General features: G+C 43.5%; 1 protein-coding gene across 3 annotated transcripts in view; it reads left to right on the forward strand.

The window, feature by feature from the left end:
• Positions 1–1,773: 1,773 nt before the first annotated feature.
• The window catches only part of LOC124043193 (protein tyrosine phosphatase type IVA 2-like), a 47,180-nt gene continuing 24,336 nt past the window's right edge, over positions 1,774–24,617 (forward strand). The window contains exons 1-2 of one of the 3 annotated variants that reach the window (XM_046361486.1): positions 1,790–1,808; positions 1,981–2,096. The gene's annotated coding sequence lies outside the window, so the exon portion shown is untranslated. Of the gene's footprint in view, positions 2,101–24,617 lie in introns of all 3 variants that reach the window. The other 2 variants (XM_046361487.1, XM_046361485.1) reach the window with 2 other exon arrangements.

Genomic DNA, 24,617 nt, shown 5'->3' on the forward strand with positions numbered 1-24,617 from the left:
AATACGTTTTTTTGTACTGAACGCAGCCCTGGGCTCTATCTAATATATAATAATATATGCCATTTAGCAGACGCTTTTATCCAAGCGACTTACAGTCATGTGTGCATACATTCTACGTATGGGTGGTCCCGGGGATCGAACCCACTACCCTGGCGTTACAAGCGCCATGCTCTACCAACTGAGCTACAGAAGGACCTCTATCTGTTCAAGAGTCTGGGTCTCAACCTCATTTTATGTTGATATGGGTGTTTTGGGTGCAAGTAAGCCTATATAGTGTTGGCACATTTGTCAAAAGCTACTTTATTATTTTAATGACAATGACAATGCTTTGTTCAATGTTCTGTTTCTCATAAGAATCCCCATTATAAAGGGACAGTCCAATTGACCACTAGGTGGTGTTTATGTCTCACTAAAAGGTAATATGGACCAAACCAGAGGACCTATTTCGTTAATTGAGAATAATGTCCGAGAATAACATGATTTATCATATTGGATACATATTCACACATGGTTTTACTATTATATTTCCTTTGTTCATAACATGACATTAGATTAATCAATGATGAAGCCATATAGAGAAAAACCAGCTATGGGCTGTGTCTGACCAATATTTCCTATAGCCAATCACACAAAACAAGCGATTACGTCATCGCTTGGCTGTTTGTTATACTCGAACATGGCTAGTAAAACAGGACAAGGCTTGGCTGGAGGTAATCTAACTATGTGGACCAAAATGGGTGCGTTTGAGTTTTAAGGCGAAAGCAACAGCCTGTAGACAAATGTCCAGGATTGAAGTCAGGTGCATCTGCCACAGATGAAAGTTGGACAATAATGTGGTTTCCCAAAAGCAAGGCTCAGATCAACATGGCAGTGTTGCCATTGTTTATAAAAGTTTATCTTTATAATGCCGATTTTTATTTATTTATTTCACCTTTATTTAACCAGGTAGGCAAGTTGAGGCAAGTTGAGAACAAGTTCTCATTTACAATTGCGACCTGGCCAAGATAAAGCAAAGCAGTTCGGATGTCATAAGGTGAATGCACCAATTTGTAAGTCGCTCTGGATAAGAGCGTCTGCTAAAATGACTTAAATGTAAATGATGTAAATGTAATGATACATACAACTACACAGAGTTATACATGGAGTATAAATGGAAATAAAGATGGCTGCATCCCCCATATCACACAGTAACCAATTGAAATCATGTGTGTACATTGTACAATCAATCTGTGAGAAAGAGCATCAAAAATCACATTAATTTGTATATATCAATTGTATACATGAATTGCGGAAAAGTTGGATTCTGTTTCAGTCATGTCTTTGGTCACATTCACATGGGTAAAAAACACACCCGAATGATTGGTTGGCAATTGAGCCTCCCACAATACAGGCGATGGATGCAGGATGACGTTGGTGAAGAGCAACTGCAGAAATTTGCAGTAAAAATTGTATTACTACCTTTGGACCACATTATTAATATTTTTGTCTAATTCATGCACTCAACATATACACATAAGTGGACAACTGGTAAATAATGCTATACACTTTGAAAGGCGTTGAACAACGACGGCCAGACTTGACAAAAATGATCCGCTCGAAAACTCCGAATGGCTCAATTTACCAAATCTTGAGTCCTGATGCTCGTCACTCAGATATTGGTGATGATGAGTCGGAGCATTTATAGTCGGAACAGGTAAAGCGGAAATGTCCGATATGCTGATTCGTTGAACGCGGCACGTGTATAGGTACAACCAGTTACCAAATCGGACATTTCTGAGATTCCTCGTTCGGACTAGCACATGAACGCGGTATTACCATTGCTCAACATGAAATAAAGAATATATCTCGAGGATTCTAGTTTAATATTACAAAAAAAAACGAATATTGCCTATTTGTTATACATTGTTGTTTTGTGATCCCTGGTTTTCTTGCGTTCCGAGTGACGTTAACGAGATTACCACCTTTAACTCCTCCCAACAGTTCTGATGTGAGCTCTCTCACCCACAAGAGGAACTAAAAAGATCTGACAGCAGTTACTGCTCCCCATCCACATTCTCCGGGATAGTCACTGGTTTTCAATGTCCAGCCTGCTCTTTGTAAGTAAGAACGCTTGTTCATATCGTTATACATTGTCACACACACAAAAAAAACAACTATTTCACTACAGCGTCAGTCTTATTGGGAAAAAAGTAGCTAGCTAAGGCTAACCTGCTAACGCTGGGATATGGCAGCTAAATACATCGTTTTCCAACTCTGCAGCTTCGCCGATCTACAGAAAATGTTGGCAAAACACCAAGGTTCGTCAAGTTAAATTAAACATTTTAATGGCGAACGAGTAGTAGGCTTTATCGAAAAAGCCTTAACATCGACAACAGCTAACGTTAGCCAGTCAGCTGCCGGTTTCCTGCGTAACGCCGGTAACTAACGTTCGTTTAGTTAGCATGCAAGCTAACCACGCTAACGGACGCGAGCTAGCGAACTAGCAGGTATTGTGGTTAGTCAACCAACTACGTCAATGTATTACTCGGAACTAGTTTTGTTTCTGTTAATACACCCCGATAGTGCTTTGTTAGTGCTAGCCAGCTATTCGTTTGACCCACACTAACAGTTACAACCCAATGTGTCCCATTTTTATTTTCTGAACTGCCTTGCTTGTAACCGGCTGGTTAGCATAACTTTAGCAGGGTAGCTAGTTGCATGCCTTGACAGACGGAGCAGGGGCTAGTCAACGTTGTTGGGTAAACATTAAAGTTACTTACAAACATCGGCCTATTTTACAAGACATGCGGAACCGTTTCTTGTGTCAATGTTATATTTTGTCCTCTATATGAATTAACTGATCTAGAAGGCTTGCTAGCCGAATATAATTAGCCTGTTTGCTAAGTTGCTAGGTGATGAGTCTACAGTACCCACAGATGTATAGCTATACGTATTGCTTCTAGCTACCTTAGCTACATGTGAACAGGAACAAGGGCAACTATCTGTAGCCTAACTACCCAGTGTTGTACTGGAAACGTCGCTGTCTGGTTTCGATGTACAGATTTTTAGGTCGGTCCTACCGTTGACTATGGACCGGTGTAACATGATAACGTTACCCGAATGCACTTGTCTCCTGTTGCCAAGGCTTCACGCACACTGCCGAGCGCACGGCAACATTGTCAGAGGAAGCGAGATTGGATGTTAAAGGTAACATACACTGTACAAGCTGTCCAATTTTGTATCCCAGGTGTTTAAATCGAAACAAATACATATTTTGAGACATGGTTGTTGTCTTGGGTTCTCATCGGGTAATGTCTGGCTAACTAGTTAGTAGGTAACACTCAAACAAAGGCAAACGTATGTTCTGCTCTCTGGTTTTTGTAACACTCAGTCAACAATTCAGAGACAAGTGGACTTGAGGAAATGCATTTGGGGAGGAAGTTGACTTGAACAGCTGTGAAAGTCATAGCTATCTTGCCATTGAAATCTGCTTAACTAGTTGCCTAAATTGTAAAAAACATCAATCTACACACAATACCTCACATTGACAAAGCAAAGCAGGGTTTTGGACATTTTTGCAAATCTATTCAAAATAATGGAAATATGATATTTCCATAAGTTCAGACGCTACCCTACCTGGGCTGGTAGTTAGCCTAGTAGTTAGAGCGTTGGGCCAGTAACCGTTAGGTTGCTGGATCGAATTCATGAGCTGACAAGGTGCCGTTCTGCCCCTGAGCAAGGCACTTAACCCACTGTTCCCAGGGCACCGACGACATGGATGTCGATTAAGGCACACCTCTCTGATTCAAAAGGGTTGGGTTAAATGCAGAAGACACATTTCAGTTGAAGGCATTGTTGTACAACTGACTCTACTTTGTTGAGGCACCTTTGGCAGCGATTACAGCCTCGAGTCTTCTTTGGTATGATGCTACAAGCTTGGCACACCTGTATTTGGGGAGTTTCTGTGTGTAACTATTTAACTGTACTAGAATGCTTAAATGATCGCAAACATTTTAAATAATTATTATTATTTTTCTTTGCAAGGAAAATATCAGATATCGTAGTGGCCAAAAATGGTCATGTTGGTGCATCCCTAATGGATTCAATAATTTTGTTTAACTCCGGTAGGGCAACATCTGATAAATAGTGTGTACCGGGGCTGGACCAGTCGGCGAAAGCCAACAACATCCAGGACAGAGGACTGTTGATTGTTGACAGAATTCCATTATCTTGGCGTTAATGGGTTTCACCTTTGCGTTGTCTCACTGAAATGTTCTTACTCTTTCAAATGACTACTGGACTTGAACTTTAGTTGTTGGAAGTGTGCGCCTAATATTTTCCTGTTTCTATGTGTAGCGCTGTATTTTTCGTGGCGTCACTATGTCACCTACTTTATATAGGTATGCATGTCAATTTTGACATCGGTTTTGCACATCGGTGTTTAACTAGACATCGGGTCTATGCCAGTGTTGGCATTTTTATCTAATATCGGCAGACTCCGATATGCTCAGTGATATATCGTGCATTCCTGGAATCCGTTTTTAGAATAAGGCTGTAACGTAACAAAATGTGGAAAAAGTCAGTCTGAATGCACTGTATATCATAAATATAATCTGTATCAATTGACTGACTGTAAATCCATTTCCTGTAGGACCATGATAGCTTATTTTATTGTTTCAAGTAGGGTTCTCACGGTACCAGTATCTATGTCAAAAAATAAAACAAAGCAGACAACTCTTTTTGGATCTTTAAAAAAATAAATAAAATAATGCCTGTATTCAAAATATTGTGTGCTATAGTTTGGAAAAGAAACTGTGACATCGGGCTGTTTTGTCTTCAACACCTAGACTGTTTTCCTCAGGAAAGTTTGTTCGCTTCATGTTTTGTTTTCTTTCTACGATACCTCGGAGTATGGATATAATGGTGTCGTGACAACCCTAGTGGGTTTCACTGAACTGCTTTATCATAAAGCTAATTGACGTACAAGGCTGGAGCCAGGAGCTGCTCTGGAAATAGCTCCCTTCAGCCAACCCACATGTATACAGCCTGACGCCAAGGGCAAGCTTTCAACGGCCAGGCATGGAGGGCCTCATTCACCAGATTCCATGCTACGCATACCGGTATCACATCCCACTCCCTGTCTGTATGTCTTCTGCTGTACAGTATATTGCCTTGATTCAGGTTAGCTTCGGGCACAGGATGCATCCCAAATCACCCTGGCCTATTCCCTACTCTACTTTTGATCAGCTCATTTTGAGACACAGCCACACATCTAGGATCATCGCACCTGCCCAAAATTATAGCCTTGAGTTTTTATGGAGGAACATTACAAAAGTGACTGATCAGTCTGGGCTTGAAGTGTTGATCCCTCTCTCTGGGGCTTGGATTGGCAGTAAACATGGTGTGAGTCATCGTGAAAACAAATGTTTGCTCACATGCCGCAACTGAATTGTCTGCTTTGAACACTGATCGTCTTCTCAATGCTGGATGGTACTAGACATTGCTGTGGTCCATTGTCATTTGGTCTACATTACTACTTTAGTTGTTGTGGCCAGAATTGTATATTTTATTGTCAAATAGTGAAGTTTTCTTTTTTTATGGGAACCTGATGGGTGATGTCTGTTGCACAGCCGACACTTTGCTAAATGGTGTGACATTTGGCACACAGAGGAAGGTTCCCCTCTCTCTAGCAGCATAAAGAAAGACGAGCGTGACAACAGGGGAAGTCTTCAGCCTTGGTTACTGTAATTGAGAAAGCTGTGACTAGCTGTGGCAGGTACAGTAACATGAGGCTAGGCAAGGGTCACCGGGGGGGGGGGGGGGCTGCTGTCTGTGTAGCTGGCGCTGGGCCTGGTTTGACCACAGGGTGCCTGTGTCTGATGAAAGGTGGCGTTGATGAGCATGTCATGTCTTCTAGTCTGCCTTGTGTAACAGATTAGCCCATTTATGTGCTCATGCCCCTGGGGCTCTGGCTGGAGTGTTTGAGAGAGGATCTATATCCTCTGGTTTGGTGCGTGTTTTGGGGGAGGAGGGAGTGCTCTGCACTCGCTGGTCCTGAAATCCACTTGGCTCTCTCTCTCCACCATGTCCTCCTATGAACACTCAAGGGAGGCCCACAAGTCTGGGATCAGATTACACCACACTTAATCCTACATTTAACCATTGGCTATATCTACATATCTGATTCTGTGTTTCAGTAGGTAGTGTTTCCCTACACCACGCTGACACTGGCTATTATTCCTCTGCTATTGGTACTGTTTACTGTAGGCTGTCATTGTAAATAAGAATTTGTTCTTAACTGACTTGCCTAGTGAAATAAATACAATTCTCTGGTTATAAAGAGGGAGGGCTAGCCAGCACTGACACCTCTTCTTGATTCTGCTCCCACCTTCTTGTAACAGGAATACAGGATATTCTACTGTGATGGTATTTACAGCAACCATCTTTCCAGTTAGAATCTGGTCCTAAAATTACCACTCAATAGGTAGTTTATTGTGCGCTCTCTGGCAATGGCATTGACAAATTTAGTTTGGCGTTGACACTTTTTGTAGACACGAATGTTTTGCTGTTGTCTTGGTTGGTCTAGACTCTGGTGACTGACTGTGTTTTGGAACAAGCCTGGTTGCTTAAACAATTCTTAAATTGCATTGCCACCACTTTCTCTGCTCTCAGCGGTGGCCTTTTCTATTCAACCAGCTTGTTATTGTTTATTATTAACTCTGCGTTGTTGGGGACACGTAAGTCAGCATTTCACTGTTAGTCTACACCTGTTGTTTACGGAGCATGTGACAAAAATAATGATTTGATTAAGAAGCGAGATGTTTGGCTTCTTACAACCTGTTGCATGGACTTACTGTGGTGCAGACCTGAAGCCCGATCTGTCAGTATCTGCATTTTTACAGCATGTACATAGTAACCAGCAAAATAGAAATCAATCAGGCATTTTATCAAAACGAACACATGAAGTAAATAGCCCACATTATTTAAAACAATTCATGAATTGAGTTTTTCAGGTTTCTGTTTTTTTCTAAATATATATTTTGTGCATTGCACACGGGGGCGTTCTCGTTGCCTCTTCAGAAAGCTTCCATCTGGTAGATGTGTGCATTGCACACGGGGGCGTTCTCGTTGCCTCTTCAGAAAGCTTCCATCTGGTAGATGTGTGCATTGCACACGGGGGCGTTCTCGTTGCCTCTTCAGAAAGCTTCCATCTGGTAGATGTGCCTCTTCAGAAAGCTTCCATCTGGTAGATGTGTGCATTGCACACGGGGCGTTCTCCTTCTTCAGAAAGCTTCCATCTTGTGTGCAGAAAGCTTCCATCTGGTAGATGTGATGCATTGCACACGGGGCGTTCTCCTCTTCAGAAAGCTTGCCATCTTCAGAAAGCTTCCATCTGGTAGATGTGTGCATTGCACACGGGGCGTTCTCGTTGCCTCTTCAGAAAGCTTCCATCTGGAAAGCTAGATGTGTGCATTGCACACGGGGGCGTTCTCGTTGCCTCTTCAGAAAGCTTCTGGTATCTTGCACACGGGGCGTAGATGTGATGTGTGCATTGCACACGGGGCGTTCGTTGCCTCTTCAGAAAGCTTCCATCTGATGTAGATGTGTGCATTGCACACGGGGCGTTCTCTTGCAGAAAGCTTCCATCTGGTAGATGTGTGCATTGCACACGGGGCGTTCTCGTTGCCTCTTCAGAAAGCTTCCATCTGGTAGATGTGTGCATTGCATTGCACGGGGCGTTCTCGGAAAGCTTCCATCTGGTAGATGTGTGCATTGCACACGGGGCGTTCTCGCCTCTTCAGAAAGCTTCCAAGATGTGTGCATTGCACATCTGGCCTCTTCAGAAAGCTTCCATCTGGTAGATGTGTGCATTGCACACGGGGCCTCTTCAGAAAGCTTCCATCTGTTGTGTGCATTGCACACGGGGCGTTCGCCTCTTCAGAAAGCTTCCATCTGGTAGATGTGTGCATTGCACACGGGGCGTTCTCGTTGCCTCTTCAGAAAGCTTCCATCTGGTAGATGTGTGCATTGCACACGGGGCGTTCGTTGCCTCTTCAGAAAGCTTCCATCTGGTAGATGTGTGCATTGCACACGGGGGCGTTCTCGTTGCCTCTTCAGAAAGCTTCCATCTGGTAGATGTGTGCATTGCACACGGGGGCGTTCTCGTTGCCTCTTCAGAAAGCTTCCATCTGGTAGATGTGTGCATTGCACACGGGGGCGTCTTCCTCTTCAGAAAGCTTCCATCTGGTAGATGTGTGCATTGCACACGGGGCGGCTTCCATCTGGTAGATGTGTGCATTGCACACGGGGCGTTCTCGTTGCCTCTTCAGAAAGCTTCCATCTGGTAGATGTGTGCATTGCAGAAAGCTTCCATCTGGGGTGTGCATTGCACACGGGGGCGTTCTCGTTGCCTCTTCAGAAAGCTTCCATCTGGTAGATGTGTGCATTGCACACGGGGCTTCCATCTGGTAGATGTGTGCATTGCACACGGGGGCGTTGCGTTCTCTTCAGAAAGCTTCTCTTCACGCGGGGGCGTTCTCGTTGCCTCTTCAGAAAGCTTCCATCTGGTAGATGTGTGCATTGCACACGGGGGGCGTTCTCGTTGCCTCTTCAGAAAGCTTCCATCTGGTAGATGTGTGCATTGCACACGGGGGCGTTCTCATTGCCTCTTCAGAAAGCTGTGTGCATTCCATCTGGTAGATGTGTGCATTGCACACGGGGGCGTTCTCATTGCCTCTTCAGAAAGCTTCCATCTGGTAGATGTGTGCATTGCACACGGGGGCGTTCTCATTGCCTCTTCAGAAAGCTTCCATCTGGTAGATGTGTGCATTGCACACGGGGGCGTTCTCATTGCCTCTTCAGAAAGCTTCCATCTGGTAGATGTGTGCATTGCACACGGGGTGTGCGTTCTCATTGCCTCTTCAGAAAGCTTCCATCTGGTAGATGTGTGCATTGCACACGGGGCGTTCTCATTGCCTCTTCAGAAAGCTTCCATCTGGTAGATGTGTGCATTGCACACGGGGGCGTTCTCGTTGCCTCTTCAGAAAGTTGCATGAAATTTGAAACCCCCTGATGCATTTTGTTCATGTCTTATGATAAACTTTGGCTAATTAGTAAATGTTCAATACATTTAGTTGATTCCCTACAAATGTCAACACTTTTCTGAATATTGTTGAGTATTTTAAATGGATTCCACTACCTATTGTTCCTGCAGTGATGATTCACCATCTTCTAATGTTTATATAATTTATCTTCAGATAAACGGCAAGAAGCCGTGTGCCTGCTACCAGTAGCCTATGCAAATGAGGGAGCCAAATGAACAGCTCTCTCTCCGATGTGATTCGGTAGGCTACACTGCATGGTGAGACGATTCACTCCAAGTTGAGCATCACTGTCTAGCAATCCACCGACAGCAAAAAAAAAATAGAAAGCATTTTCTTTGGTTTATTTGTCCTGATGCAATACTTTATTCGGGCACCTTTTTATAAACTAGTTAACGCTTGCTGTTCAGTTGTCAGAGTAAATACCCTACTATGCTCTACTACTCTGTGTGGCTGGCTATGTGAAACACAAATAAAATGGTTCTAAATAAATGTGTGAAACAATAAGTTGTGGATTTCAACTCATCGTTACTACTTCCATTACATGGGACTTGATAATTCATGAGCATCATTCCCCTCCATGTAAAGAAATTTGACTGCAACAAGAGATCTGTATATAATGAGGAGATGCTCATGTCTCCACCTTAACAGTGGGAGTGTTTGTCCCAAAGGTGGGAAGGCAGGCGTCAAGCTTTAGGTCCAAAATAAACCCATAGAAATGCATTGGGCTTATTTTGGACCCATTTTTGCGAGTTTAACCTCTCGCTTTTTTTCGTCTGTTTTCCTGTCATCCCTCACTTTGACTGACTGACCGCCTATCCTCTCAATAGATTGTGAGAAGATGCTTATAGTTTATTGTAGTGGGAGAGGGCTCAAAGGATGAGTGAATAGAAACTTTTAAAAGGAAATTAGCCTAGTTAATGTGAAGGGGAAAATGAGTATGTGACCGGCTGATTACTTGACGCCAATGGAAAACACTGGGTTAGGAGCTGTAGGCGGTAAGCTGGTCTTAAAACTGTTGGTAAGCCTTGTCCAAGCCAGGAAGGCTTCTGCCCTATGGGCCAATCTCCTGTTTTATCTAGCGTGAGGCAGCATTATGTAAAAGTACACCCCCTGGACAGGATGCAAAGTCCAATACAGTAGCTTCTCTCTTTTCTCTCGCTGCGCCTCCTGGTGCTGCGCCTCCTGGTGCTGTGCCTCCTGGTGCTGCGCCTCCTGGTGCTGCGCCTCCTGGTGCTGCGCCTCCTGGTGCTGCGCCTCCTGGTGCTGCGCCTCCTGTTTGTCGGTGTTAATATTTTTTTCCCCTGGAGGGACAGGAGCTGGTCCCGATGGAGCTCCTGTCTGTCCACTCCAGAGATACTCACTTGTTATGGCAACAGGCATTCCTTGTTCTGACTGTTTTTGGGTGGCATCTGGAGTCTTCGATCCTCAGGCTGTGATTGCATGGGCTAGGCCAACCGCCAGGCCATGGGAGGATGAATGACTTGAGCAGAGTTGGCTCAAGGCTACTTTCTCAAGGTGATTGGTCATAGGATTATGACGCATAATATAGTCAATCTGAACACTCATACCTGACTGCCACAGGAAGTGGCTGTCACATGTTATGTCTCCCTCCCTGTTAATATTAAGTCCCTTGGTTCTGTTTGGTTATATGAAAACTTGGTCTAAGATCAAACCATAAGGCCTAAATGGTGTGCGTTCGTGCCGTTCTGAAAATGCCTTCAGTAAAATAGGTAACTATCTTAAATTGAAGTGAAAGTTCAAACCAAACCCTGTAGACACGGAACCTCCCAGTCTCTCCTCTTAACATTAGGAAACCCCAGTCCTACTAAAGGTCCAACAGTCTCTTCCAGCCCACGTAGAACAGGACGGCAGACCTGATTTTCAAAATCTATTGAAATAGTTAGAAATACTTCATTTGGGCTTGATTTGAGTTTGCCTTGTGCAAGTCCCAAAATGGCAAACCCCACTCACCTGTCACTCTAAGACCGGCTAAAGAAAACACTGTGGTATTTGAACCCGGGTCTGCAGGAGAGGAAGGTGACCTACCTCCCTTCACTAACTATCTGACCAGGGCTGGTTAGGCAGCCCGACCCGGGATGCCAGCCTTCTGGAAGGGACCTGATTTTAGATTGGTGACTGGAGATTATGACTCATTTAAAAAGCTCAGAGGCAGTTGCCTGGTGACTCCCTTCTAGCCCACTTTCCACCACAATGGCACTGTCTAGCATGCTCTGAGGCAGGGAGGGGAATTGAGTACGAGAGTTCTCACGCCACATGTTGCAGACTACACTATATATACAAAAGAATGTGGACACCAATGTCCCCTCTAATGTTTTCAGGCACTGAGCAAATTTCAGGTCTGCTGAGCGCAAACCTCACCGTTGTGAAAATTCTGTGCAACTGTGGATACAGTGGCTGTACCCGCTTTAAGCCAAGTAGGCTTCTGTGGCTATTTGATTATAATGTAGGCTTACCAGAGTGGCTTACCATCCCAAAGAATGGGAAAAATGCATCCCATAACATTTTAACATGGAAATAGCTGTTCTGTCATTCAGCCTACAGTAGCAGCCAATGTTTGGTGGTCAATGTAGTCCTACATTCCATGAGACCTTTGAAATAAAACATGCAGGACTTGACAATAAGCTGTTCATCCACTTATCCTTCAGACAAGGTGACAGAAAATGTGCTTTGATGCAATAAACCATAGCATTATTACCGAGAATCAAACAAATGATACTACCCTTTGCTTATTGGCTGCTTAGCTTATTCAAGGCTGTCGCCAAATATAACACTGCCCACTGACTCTCTTTTAAAAGATGTCTATAATTCACTCTTGCTGTCCACAAATGATCTATAACTGGGCTAAGAACTCACAAACTAGCAAAGGGTATGTGCACATGTGGTTACATGCAGCTCTTGCTTTTATCTCAAAACAAGCGCGTTTACTCAGGACCTCCGCTGTAAACACAGTCCAGTTCAAAGTGAATGGCACAGATCCATACATGGCAATGGTCTATTTGCAGATAGGCCTACTGAAGCGCTGATTGGTTATGCCGCACCGGTCTGTGTAGAGCACCGTTTGAGTCGTGAGCAATAGAATTAGAATCCTATGCCGACACGCGTTCTGCCTACAACAAAATCTCTCCCACAATTAGTTTTTTGTTTCGGGTTATGTTGCATTGAAAGTGGATAATATTGCGTTGATTCGATCGAAATTGCCACAGTAATGGGAAACGTTAATGGTGTTAACTAACGGGGAAAATGAGTGAAGTTCAGACTTGTGCTTCTCTCCGTTGGCAGATATTTCTCCTGTGCTCTGCAGAATGGGGTGTAGTCTAATGGGAATAGTCTCGGGCTACTGCGTGCCCACTCACATGCAGCTTAGAGGTAACATTGGTGGACACCTCTTCAAATGAGTAGATTTGGTTATTTCAGTCACACCTGTTGCCGACAGGTGTATAAAATTGAGCACCTAGCCATACAATCTCCCTAGACACACACTGCAGTAGAATGGCCTTACTGAAGAGCTCAGTGACTTTCAATGTGGCACCGTCATAGGATGCCACCTTGCCAACAGGTCAGTTTGTCAAATGTATCCCCTGCTAGAGCTGCCCTGGTCAACTGTAAGTGGAAATGTTTAGCAGCAACAACGGCTCAGCCGCAAAGTGGTAGGCCACACAAGCTCACAGAAAAGGACCGGAAGAGTGCTGAAGTGCGTAGCGCGTAAAAATCACTTGTCCTCTGTTGCAACACTCACTACCAAGTTCCGAACTGCCTCTGGAAGCAGTGTCCGCACATCTGTTCATTGGGAGCTTCAGGAAATTGATTTCCATGGCAGAGGAGCTGGAGGAATAATGGTCTGGGGCTGTTTTCCATGGTTTGGGCTCCTTGGTTCTAGTGAAGGGAAATCTTAATGCTACAACATACAATGATGGTTCTGTGCTTCCAACTTTGTGGCAACAGTTTGGGGAAGGCCCTTTCCTGTTTCAGCATGACAATGCCCCTGTGCACAAAGCAAGGTCCATACAGAAATGGTTTCTCGATCGGTGTGGGAGAACTTGACTGGCCTGCATCAGTGCCTGGCCTCACCAATGCTCATGGCTGAATGGAAGCAAGTCCCCACAGCCTCGTTCCAACATGTAGTGGAAAGCCTTCCCAGAAGAGTGGAGGCTGTTCTTGCAGCAAAGGGGTGGACCAACTCCATATTAATGCTCGTGATTTTTGGAGTGAAATGTTTGACGAGCAGGTCACTTTTGGTCAGGTAGTGAACTTTGACAAGTGTAGCTTGTTCCTCTTTCACTTTCACGCCCCCTTTCAGTCACTGGGGTCGTTCACGCCCCCTTTCAGTCACTGGGGTGGTTTTCACGCCCCCTTTCAGTCACTGGGGTGGTTTTCACGCCCCCTTTCAGTCACTGGGGTGGTTTTCACGCCCCAGTCACTTCAGTCACTGGGGTGGTTTTCACGCCCCTTTCAGTCACTGGGGTGGTTTTCACGCCCCCTTTCAGTCACTGGGGTGGTTTTCACGCCCCTTTCAGTCACTGGGGTGGTTTTCACGCCCCCTTTCAGTCACTGGGGTGGTTTTCACGCCCCCTTTCAGTCACTGGGGTGGTTTTCACGCCCCCTTTCAGTCACTGGGGTGGTTTTCACGCCCCCTTTCAGTCACTGGGGTGGTTTTCACGCCCCCTTTCAGTCACTGGGGTGGTTTTCACGCCCAGTCACTTTCAGTCACTGGGGTGGTTTTCACGCCCCCTTTCAGTCACTGGGGTGGTTTTCACGCCCCCTTTCAGTCACTGGGGTGGTTTTCACGCCCCCTTTCAGTCACTGGGGTGGTTTTCACGCCCCCTTTCAGTCACTGGGGTGGTTTTCACGCCCCCTTTCAGTCACTGGGGTGGTTTTCACGCCCCCTTTCAGTCACTGGGGTGGGGTGGGTTTCAATAGTGGTTTAGTAAAAACCCTGGGGGTGAAACTCTGGTTGTTCTGCTCAGGATGAAACACGTCAACAGTGACCTGGTGTTCCTTTAGAAATGTTAGAACTTTCAAATCACTCCGACCTGGGACAGGTGAATGTGGCAACTGTGCTGCTTCCCAAATTGCATTCTATTCTATTCTCAATTTTTGTTTTATACGGTTACATATCGGGATATTATCTTTGACGATGTTTTGACTATCGCTATTATTTTTGTGCTAGTTGTCTGTACCTGCACCAAAACTCCAGTATTTGTCTGTCATAGCTTGTTCTCCATCTTCTTTTTTTAAATAGGGAGCCAATTTGTTTTAGGCACTTTTTTTGCATGACTGATCAACACTGGTTTTCTCATGGCTCTCTTGTCATTCTGCAGCAGACATGTGGTGAGCAATAGGTTTGGAACACAGAATCCCAATAAAATCATAGTATCAAATTGTTTTATATATATATATATAATCAAGAGAAGTGCAATACATATTGTATAGTCACTTCGGTATTGTGAGGTCCCTAGCAATTTCCAGCCCTACTGTTCCCTATACAGTGTACTGCTTTTGACCAGTAACCTTTCTCTCCAGTCCCGGCAGTGCGAGGCATTACTTGTTTTTTCTCCTCATGTTTTTGTAGTAAATATTTCAGTTCATTTTTTTATTCCTGTGACCACCAACCTGGGATCTCCTCAAAGAAGGATTCTAAGGCACTCACAGAATGCAGTCAGGCAGGCCTCTGGAATGGGTGTGTTGTCACAACACCAGAACTTTGACTTTGATACCAGGTTTAGTATCACTTTACTCAATACCAAAACTATACTCGATGCTAAAATGATACCATGGCAAAAGACAGATTTCCCACAGGTTTTTCAGGTTTCTGCTCTCAAAGCATACTTTTTAATAGAAACACATTGCCTATTCTAAATCCACAAGAATGCTTGAACCACTTCAGGGGACCACTTTTGAGTCCCGGGGGGGATCGGGCAGGAGAAAGGTCGGGCCCGGGGAGGGGGTGAACCAAATAATCAAAACATTTTGTAAACATTTTGTCACATGTGCCGAATACAACAAGTGTAGACCTTAGTGACATGCTTACTGACAAGCCTTTAACTAACAATGCAGTTTTAAGAAGAAGAAAAAAGTATTTACTATAAGAAATGAAGAATAATAATGTAGAAAATAAGAAATATAACAAGTCATTCGAACTAGAGGTCGACCGATTTATGATTTTTAAATGCTGATACCGATTATTGACAATTACAATACTGAATGAACAATGAACACTTATTTTAACTTAATACATAAAATCTATTTAGTCTCAAATAAATAATGAAACATGTTTGTTTTAAATAATGCAAAAATAGTGTTGGAGAAGAAAGTAAAAGTGCAATATGTGCCATGTAAAAACACTGTTTAAGTTGATTGCTCAGAACATGAGAACATATGAAAGCTTGTGGTTCAATATTCCCAGTTAAGAAGTTTTAGGTTATAGTTATTATAGGAATTATGACACGTCGACTATTTCTCTCTACTATTTGTATTTCATATACCTTTGACTGTTGGATGTTCTTACAGGCACTTTAGTATTGCCAGCCTAATCTCGGGAGTTGATATGCTTGATGTCATAAACAGCGTTGTGCCTCAAGCATTGCTAAGAGCTGCTGGCACATGCAGTAAACTGCTGTTTGAATGAATGCTTACGAGCCTGCTGATGCCTACCACTGCACAGACTGCTCTATCAAATCATATATAATAAATACACAGAAATTCGAGCCTTAGACATTAATAATGATCAAATCCGTTAAACTATCATTTCGAAAACAAAACGTCTAAATATTGCTGTTACATTGCACAATCTTCAATGTTATGTCAAAATTATGTAACATTATGGCAAATTAATTACTGTCTTTGTTAGGAAGAAACACAGTTCGCTATGAGCCAGGTGGCCCAAACTGTTGCATATACCCTGACTGTGAACGCAAGAAGCAGCACAATTTACATGCTAACATGCATTTATTTTAACTAAGTATGCAGGTTTAAAAATATATACTTCTGTGTATTGATTTGAAGAAAGGCATTGGTGTTTATGGTTAGGTCTGGCCATGCAGCCTTGTCAATGTTGACCTATTTAAAGGGTTTACTTGGCTAAGGAGAGCGTGATCACACAGTCATCCAGATCATCTGATGCTCCCATGCAAGCTTCAGTGTTGCTCCCATGCAAGCTTCAGTGTTGCTCCCATGCAAGCTTCAGTGTTGCTCCCATGCAAGCTTCAGTGTTGCTCCCATGCAAGCTTCAGTGTTGCTCCCATGCAAGCTTCAGTGTTGCTCCCATGCAAGCTTCAGTGTTGCTCGCATGCAAGCTTCAGTGTTGCTCGCATGCAAGCTTCAGTGTTGCTCCCATGCAAGCTTCAGTGTTGCTCCCATGCAAGCTTCAGTGTTGCTCGCATGCAAGCTTCAGTGTTGCTCGCATGCAAGCTTCAGTGTTGCTCGCATGCAAGCTTCAGTGTTGCTCGCATGCAAGCTTCAGTGTTGCTCGCATGCAAGCTTCAGTGTTGCTCGCATGCAAGCTTCAGTGTTGCTCGCATGCAAGCTTCAGTGTTGCTCGCATGCAAGCTTCAGTATAGTAGTTATTTAGCTTGTCTGGTAGGCTTGTGTCACTGGGCAGCTTGCGGCTGTGCTTCCCTTTGATTCGTAATAGTTTGCAAGCCCTGCCACATCCGACAAGCGCCATAGCCGGTGTAGTATGATTAAATCTTAGTCCTGTATTGGTCCGTAAGAGGGTATAGTGGATTTCTTGTAAGAGTCCTGCCACTTGTTGCTCAGTGAGGATGTTGCCTATAATTCATGGCTTCTGGTTGGTGTATGTATGTATGTTCACTGTGGGGATGAAGCCAGTGACTGATGTGGTGTACTCCTCAATGCCATCGGAAGAATCCCAGAACATATTCCAATCTGTGATAGCAAAAACAGTCCTGTAGCTTACCATCTGCGTCTGACCACTTCTTTATTGAGTGAGTCACTGGCATTTCCTGCTTTTAATTTTTTCCTTGTAAGCAGGAATCAGGAGGCTAGAATTATGGTCAGATTTGCCAAATGGAGGTCAATCAAGGGAGAGCTTTGTAAGTGTCTATGTATGGAGTAAAGGTGGTCTAGAATTATTATTTTTTTCCTCTGGTTCCACATCAAACATGTTGGTAGAAATGAGGTTAATCGGATTTGAGTGTCCCTGCATTGAAGTCCCGAGCCACTGGGAGTGCCGCCTCTGGATGAGTGGTTTTCTTATGGCCATATACAGTTCATTGAGTGCGGTCTTAGTGCCGGCATCGGTTTGTGGTGGTATGTAGATGGCTACAAAAATACAGATAAACTCTGGTATAAACTCTTGGTAAATAGTGTGGTCTACAGCTTATCATGAGATACTTTACCTCAGGCGAGCAAAACCTCCAGACTTCCAAAATATTAGATTTTGTGCACCAGCTGTTATTTACAAATATACACAGACCTCCACGCCTTGTCTTACCGGAGGCAGCTGTTCTGTCTTGCCGATGGACCGAAAACCCCGCCAGCTATCTAGGTCGTTGTTCAGCCACTACTCGGTAAAACACACAATATTACAGTTCTTAATGTCCCGGTGGTAGAATATATTTGATTGTAGCTCATCCAGTTTGTTATCCAATGATTACACATTGGCTAATAGGACTGATGGTAGAGGGGGATTACTCACTCGCCGTCGGATCCTTACAAGGCACCCTGACCTACGTTCCCAAAATCTCTTTTCTTCATGCGAATCACAGGGATTTGGGCCTTGTCGGAAGTCTGAAGTAAATCTGTCGCATCCGACTCATTAAAGAAAAAACCTTTGTCTAGTTCGAGTTGAGTATTCGCTGTCCTGATATTCAGAAGCTCCTTTCAGTCATAACAAACGGTGGCAGAAACATTATGTACAAAATAAGTTACAAATAATGTGGAAAAACCGCACATAATAGCACAATTTGGTTAGGAGCCCGTAAAACGGCAGCCATCTCCTCCTGCGCCATCTCTAATATATTGGTAAAATGATTTGACAAATTTGACCATGCATATAGCCTTTGCATGGTCCATATTATCAGGTATGCTATTAGCAATACACTTTATCACCTGTAGCCCAACTGATGCAACATAGCGGCTATAAATAAATAGGCTGGATGGGGTTGCCTATTGGAATAATCATTAGTAGATTAGCAGCAAAACAGCAAAAAAAATCAGCTGGCTGATGGAATGAAAACAACATTTCAACGCTTTGGTTGGCTGGTGGTTCAGACAATTACATTGCAGATTGGAAACATTAACATTTTGCGAATTCCATTCTGTGCGGGCATTGCAAAATTAATTTATGCATGTAATTTATTCATTTCATCCAAACTGCTCATGAGCGCCTTTATAGCCTGGCGCTAAAATAGAACTTGGTTCTATTAGTGATGCTTGATGCGCTGCAAGTCCCGCCTCTCCCATCTCATTGGTTTTAAGAGCACATACCCACGTGGTTGATTGAAAGATGAACTGTGGTCCATACTCCAGTATAGTTGGTGGTGGTAATATACCTTAAATTTGGTTTTGAACCTCCAGAAGAAGAAGTTTGGTTTCCCCCTTAATCTGTGGATTGTCAGAGTAGAGAACAAAATGGGTAAAAATTCTACAAAGATCCAGAAAAAAAGGTTAGTGTTTTTCAGGTAAATTAACAACCCAGTGTTTTATTTCCCAGGCCAGGTTGTCTAGCAACAGTAAGCTAGCTAGCTAAATGGCCATGAATGTGTCATGTGTTTCGAACTGTCCCCAAATTAAAATAGTTGGTTCATAGTTTTTGGTATTTCTACCTACGTGTCCTGATCACATCTGGTGTGGATGGTCAAAATCAACATGTGTCAACATGTCCGGTCTAGTCAGCATGTGACATAAGGCTACCAGCCATTCATGCATTTGAGTGTGTGGAGCCGTGAACTGTACATTATTTATGTGTTGCTAAAATTTTCTAATTTGTCCATGCGTAGAGTTTATGTTCCCTCTGCAAATGTGAGATTATGACACGTTGCCAAGTTCACTGTCCCTGGATAGCCTAGCACGTGCAACAATAGCCTAGCACGTGCAACAATAGCCTAGCACGTGCAACAATAGCCTAGCACGTGCAACAATAGCCTAGCACGTGCAACAATAGCCTAGCACGTGCAACAATAGCCTAGCACGTGCAACAATAGCCTAGCACGTGCAACAATAGCCTAGCACGTGCAACAATAGCCTAGCACGTGCAACAATAGCCTAGCACGTGCAACAATAGCCTAGCACGTGCAACAATAGCCTAGCACGTGCAACAATAGCCTAGCACGTGCAACAATAGCCTAACCGTAGACATAGAGGTTATGATAAGGGTATAGGCTACAACATCACCGTGGAAACAGGTGATGCGTGGTGAAATCCCCAGTTTTGAAGGACAACGTGGTAGATGGTTACATTGCCACCACAAAGTACAAGCCAGGTAGGTCTGTTTGTTTTTGATAACTGTCTTTTGTTCCTAAATATATAAAAAATGCCACTTCATGAAAAGTGACAATCACAAGAGGGTAGAGCATATTTCTTAGGTTGCTTGTTAGTTGCAGAATTTCAGTGTAGCAATTTCAATGCTTTTATTAGCATTTAGGAGTTTGTACTACACAAATTGAATCATTGAATTCCTAAATTGAACTTGTATTTCATGATTTGAAAGTTAATTGAATGAATATTGCATTCAGTTTAATTTAGTTGAATATTTTATATATTCAATGTCAGTATTTTAAATATTGCATTCATAGTTTGCAAACTTAATACAGACAATCATTTCAACTTCTCAGATTGTTTTCCAAGTTCAGTTCCCTCAATTCAGTTTCAAAACCAGAGACAACTTCTGGGTACTTTGCCAGCAAGAAATGGTAGAAGAGAACAGATATAATCAAACACTCAATTTGTTTAAAAATGTTTCTGCCGGTTTCTGAAGCAAATGTATGCTGAGATATATTTTCTTCATATGAATTTGGCTCTGCCGTTTGGGCGTTAAGCTTATTGTGACTCCATTTCTGACAGTGAAGACTCCTTTAACGTGGTCGTGCCTTCTGTTCCCCTCTTATGTTAGAAGGGACACGTCAGAAGGGAGTGTGTCAAAAACGTAACTCGGCCCCTTAAACAATACAGTTGAATATCCCTGTCATAGCACTTCTAAGGATGGCTGTTCCACTCACTATTTAATGTTGCTCTTGTGAATGGCTGGGTTTGAACCGGGTGTCTTGCATGTCTAGGGACTGTTAGCCCAATTAGCTAAAGCTGCTAGAATGTTTTTGTTACCAACCCGGCAGTGGCTACTTTGTTCTAAGAACCAGCCTACATTCTCTGTCACAGAGGAATTCAATAAACAAAACAAGAGGCCCCCTCAAAATTCCTATCATTCAGTCACACAACTATCGCTTTCAGCCGGAGACACCTGTATGCTAATCCTCAACGTCCAATCTGTTGACTTCATTCAGAGGCGTTGCTAGACTAGTGCGACAGTTCGTTGTTTCTCTCTCAGCCTGTGTGCTGCTGCAGGTGTGTTGTGGGGTGGGCAGTCCTGCTCATGTTCTGACATGTCTCCTTTCTTATTCCCTCACTGTCATGAGGGAGTGAGTGAGGGAGGAAACAAAAAAAGGTTTGACGGGAGGGAGTGAAACCGGACGATGTGTGCAGTCCTTGGTTGATCCTAAATGCTTCCAGGAAGGCAGGGGGTGGGGCAGTCAATAGTACAACTTCCTGCAAGTGTTTGCATTTCCCCATGGTGACATGTCAACACGCCTGCCTGCTCACGTTCCACCCCGCTCTGCTCCTCTCTGGACTCTCAGCCCAGCTGGAACAAAAACCTTGTCTTTATGAAGCGTAGGTCTTTTTCCGCTCTTTTGACCCAGTAGTGGCATTTGTCCCTCACTCGTGTTGCGTTTTGGCTGCAGTCGACTGAGCAAAGACATGACTGAAACAGGAACCAACTTGCTGCGATTTATGTATACAGTGGCTATATACAAATAAATGTCATATTTGAGGCTCTCACTAATTGACTGTACAACACAGATTATATTATGATTCCCGTTTGTGGGTGTGATATGGGTGTTTATTTCAACGTTATAAAGAAAGCATTTTTACATACAATGTCAACACTGCAATGCTGATCTGAGCCTTGCTGTTGGAAAACCACATTCGTGTCTGCCTTTTGGCTGTAGCAGATGCACCTCTCTCGACTTCCTGTCTTACCACTCAGTATCTGCACTGCTGCTCGTGGCAACGTCTTCTCGCTGAGTTTGTCTTTATAACTTAAAGGTAATCTCAATGTGACCCACCTGATTCAGAAGATTTTAAAACTTCATTAGAAGAAAAAAACAGATTAAACCCCATTAGATTTGAGTCAAGATAATAGTTTCAGTAGTTTTTTCCCCCCCAAACAGGTTAGTTTTTGTTGTATAATAACCTTGGTGTGAACCACAGCCGTATCAGTCTGCCTCGTGTTATTTGCCATCTGTCTCCTGTGCACTCGTTTGCAGCATCTTTCTCGGTCTTGTGCCAATGCTCTTTTGAGCAATCTTGTTCCTTCGTGTTCCCTTTTCTTTTTAAGTTTATTTCTCTCTCATTCCTTTTGAAGTTTATTTCTCTCTCATTCCTTTTGAAGTTTATTTCTCTCTCATTCCTATCTCGCTCGCTCCCATCTTGTGTAAAATGGCAAGAGTATGTTGACTACACAGATACTGTAGGAGTAGAATTCCATTGGAATGAAGTGCACCCTACCAGTCTGTCCTCCATCCTTGGGTTGTAGCCTATTCACTAGGCACGCTGTATGAAAACGTTTTACAAATGAAAATTAGCAGGTTGTCTAATCCCTGCTTGTTCCAGTCCCTTTTTTAAATTCTGTTTTGGCGCTTAATCATTACGAAGAACCTGTGCCGTTCTGAAGGGCCAGCTAGTTGCTGCTTGTTAAACAAAATTACATAAAAAATAACAATTTAGTCAGTTCGCAGATATTATACAGAGCAGATACATTTTCATACTGTCCCCCAGACCTTGCAGGATCCCCGTGGAGGCCTCGATCTACTGTAGTCCTATCAGAGCACTCCAGGAGAATGTTCCTTGTCACCTTGGCTGCAGTGAAGGGTTACATACACTGGCCTGGCTATATATTTTTGAGTGAATATCTATGTCCTTAATCCGTATAAAGGAGGACATGTTACTTACTTGTTGAGCAAAGTCAAAGTTGTAATGCATCCTGATGTCTGCCTGCTGGTTCAAGACTACAAAACCACAGGTCTTATCAGGTGGTCTTGCAGTCAGCAACCATCTTTTGGTAGACAGACCACTAACTCTGAACAAGCAGGATATGCTGCTCTTGCTTCTTCAGCTTGGCTGACTTAACAGCTCCTGGCAGATCAGGTCTGAAGACCTGATCATTGTTCCTCTGGCACTGCCAGAACAGGTCTGTCCTGGGCTTAGTGCTTTAGATGTGGGGCAGCAACATTTCTCCACAGGTTCCTGAAGGAAGACAGCCCGACTACACTTACCTCTGGAAAATACAGAAATACTTTGAGGTCAATAAACGTAGTGCCAATCATGTTAGACATCAATTAAATAATCATACCAAGTGTTGTCATTGATTCCTTGTAGACATGCCACACTGCTGTTTTTGTCACATGGGATGGCAGCAGCTTTCCACCAAGGTGTTTCTCCTGGGTGGTGTCCTGGTAACACTATTGCATTATCCTCTGTGTAGTTCTTGAAGTTCACCACTCACTACAAATTCTCATACTTCAGGTGTAATCGGTGCTTGATTGGGCCAGCTCTTTTTGGTGGGAGGCATGAGACCATTCTCCTTGTATGACTGGTGGAGGAGAGACGGGCGTGTTCTGCTGCTGAAAGACACATTTCAGATACAAATATTTTAGCATTATTATGCAATAGATAGCCATAATTACTGACACACACCTGGCTAACCTAATGGGTCATCAGCTAGCTAGCTAACTTGGGTTATTTTGTTTAGACATGTAGCTAGCTAGCTAAACAATGAACCATAGAGTATTAGCAATACAAACCGTTTGTCACAAGTTAACCAAAAAGTTTCAATGTTAGCGAGCTAACATTAGGCTCCAACTAGCAATGCGAAATGGAATTCTGAGGTAACATTACTACACACAGATCATACATGTAATGTCAGCTAGCTATCTAACAGTAAACGTTAACTTTCTGACAATTAGACCCGTATAATATCTAAAACTGTAGCTAGACTCTTACCAGTAAACATGGATGGTAGACTGCAACCCCTTTTGTTAAATAAGACATCCTGTGTCGTTTCCATTTTGTTGGTACAGCTTGTTTGGCCCGTTGTGTCAAGCCACTCTGGTTCACACTGACCGTGTGCATTGCCATAAGAATCCTCTTAAGTTTCAGCCCCCACCCAAACTCTGACCATTTTACTCGCCCTAGCAGAGCTGGTTAGGCTGTTTTTCATGTTCTCCAGAGCGTTGGTGACTGTGTGCTCCAGGCAACAATTTTAATTCCGCTTTGTTTGCTGACCATAACTATCACCGGCCATATTTAACGGGTGTTGAGCGTTGGTAAATTCATCAGTTGTTCTGCGCTCTGGCACACTGAGACGAGAGTGCTCTGAAACAGTTGTTGCAGTGACGTTCTATTGAAATGGATGCTTGCATAGTGGAGTCGTAAGTTTTACTACGCAGTACTTTATTTTTAGACAGGATTGCCTACACATACTGACCAGCTCAAGTAGACAGAAGCACGCTATAGGGCAGAGCAATACAAACTCATCTCTCGGCATGTCCAGCCCACTCATTAGCTCAGCCAATCATGGCTAGAGGGAAGGTTGCTCTCTTTGTTGCTTAACCAAATAGGCTCATAATTTAACAATGCTATTCATATTTACGGATGGCATACACGTTTGTTAATTAGGCACATTAAAGTTCACATGTACGAGAAGGCAGTTCTGCCCCCAAAAAACTTTGCAAATAAAGTTACTTTCAAACAGTTTGATCTAGTGACCTGCGACATGCCTAGTTTCCTGAAACGGGTCACATGACTATAGATTCTGTTTTTTTCTCCCCCATAACTATCTGGTAGTGCTAGTTTGTATTCATTTGAAAGTCAACAAATGCGTAGTGCTATTTCAGTATCTGAATACATAAGCCTTTCCTGTTGCCTTTTTGTTTCTGTAAGATTTGTCTGCTGACCTACCTAGTTACCCATGTTATTTACATTTTTCGCTAATGCCCTACAAGAGCAATTAGTCAAGTGCCTTGATCAAAGGCACATCAACAGATGTTTCACCTAGTCTGCTTGTGTGTTTGAACCAGCCAGCTTTCCGTTACTGGTCCAACACTATTCACTGCTAGGATACCTACTTAGACCCACAATGTTATCGTGACCTAAACCCATGTTCCAGCAGATTCCTCTTGCCTAAATCTTCAGCACAGCACAGCCACCATAGGAACCTGGTCAAAAGTAGTGTACAATGTAGGGAATAGGGTGCCCTTTGGGACTTGGGTCCGTGCCAGT

This window comes from Oncorhynchus gorbuscha, linkage group LG09 (genome assembly GCF_021184085.1).
Source record: "Oncorhynchus gorbuscha isolate QuinsamMale2020 ecotype Even-year linkage group LG09, OgorEven_v1.0, whole genome shotgun sequence".
In the NCBI taxonomy this organism is placed as follows: Eukaryota; Metazoa; Chordata; class Actinopteri; order Salmoniformes; family Salmonidae; genus Oncorhynchus; species Oncorhynchus gorbuscha.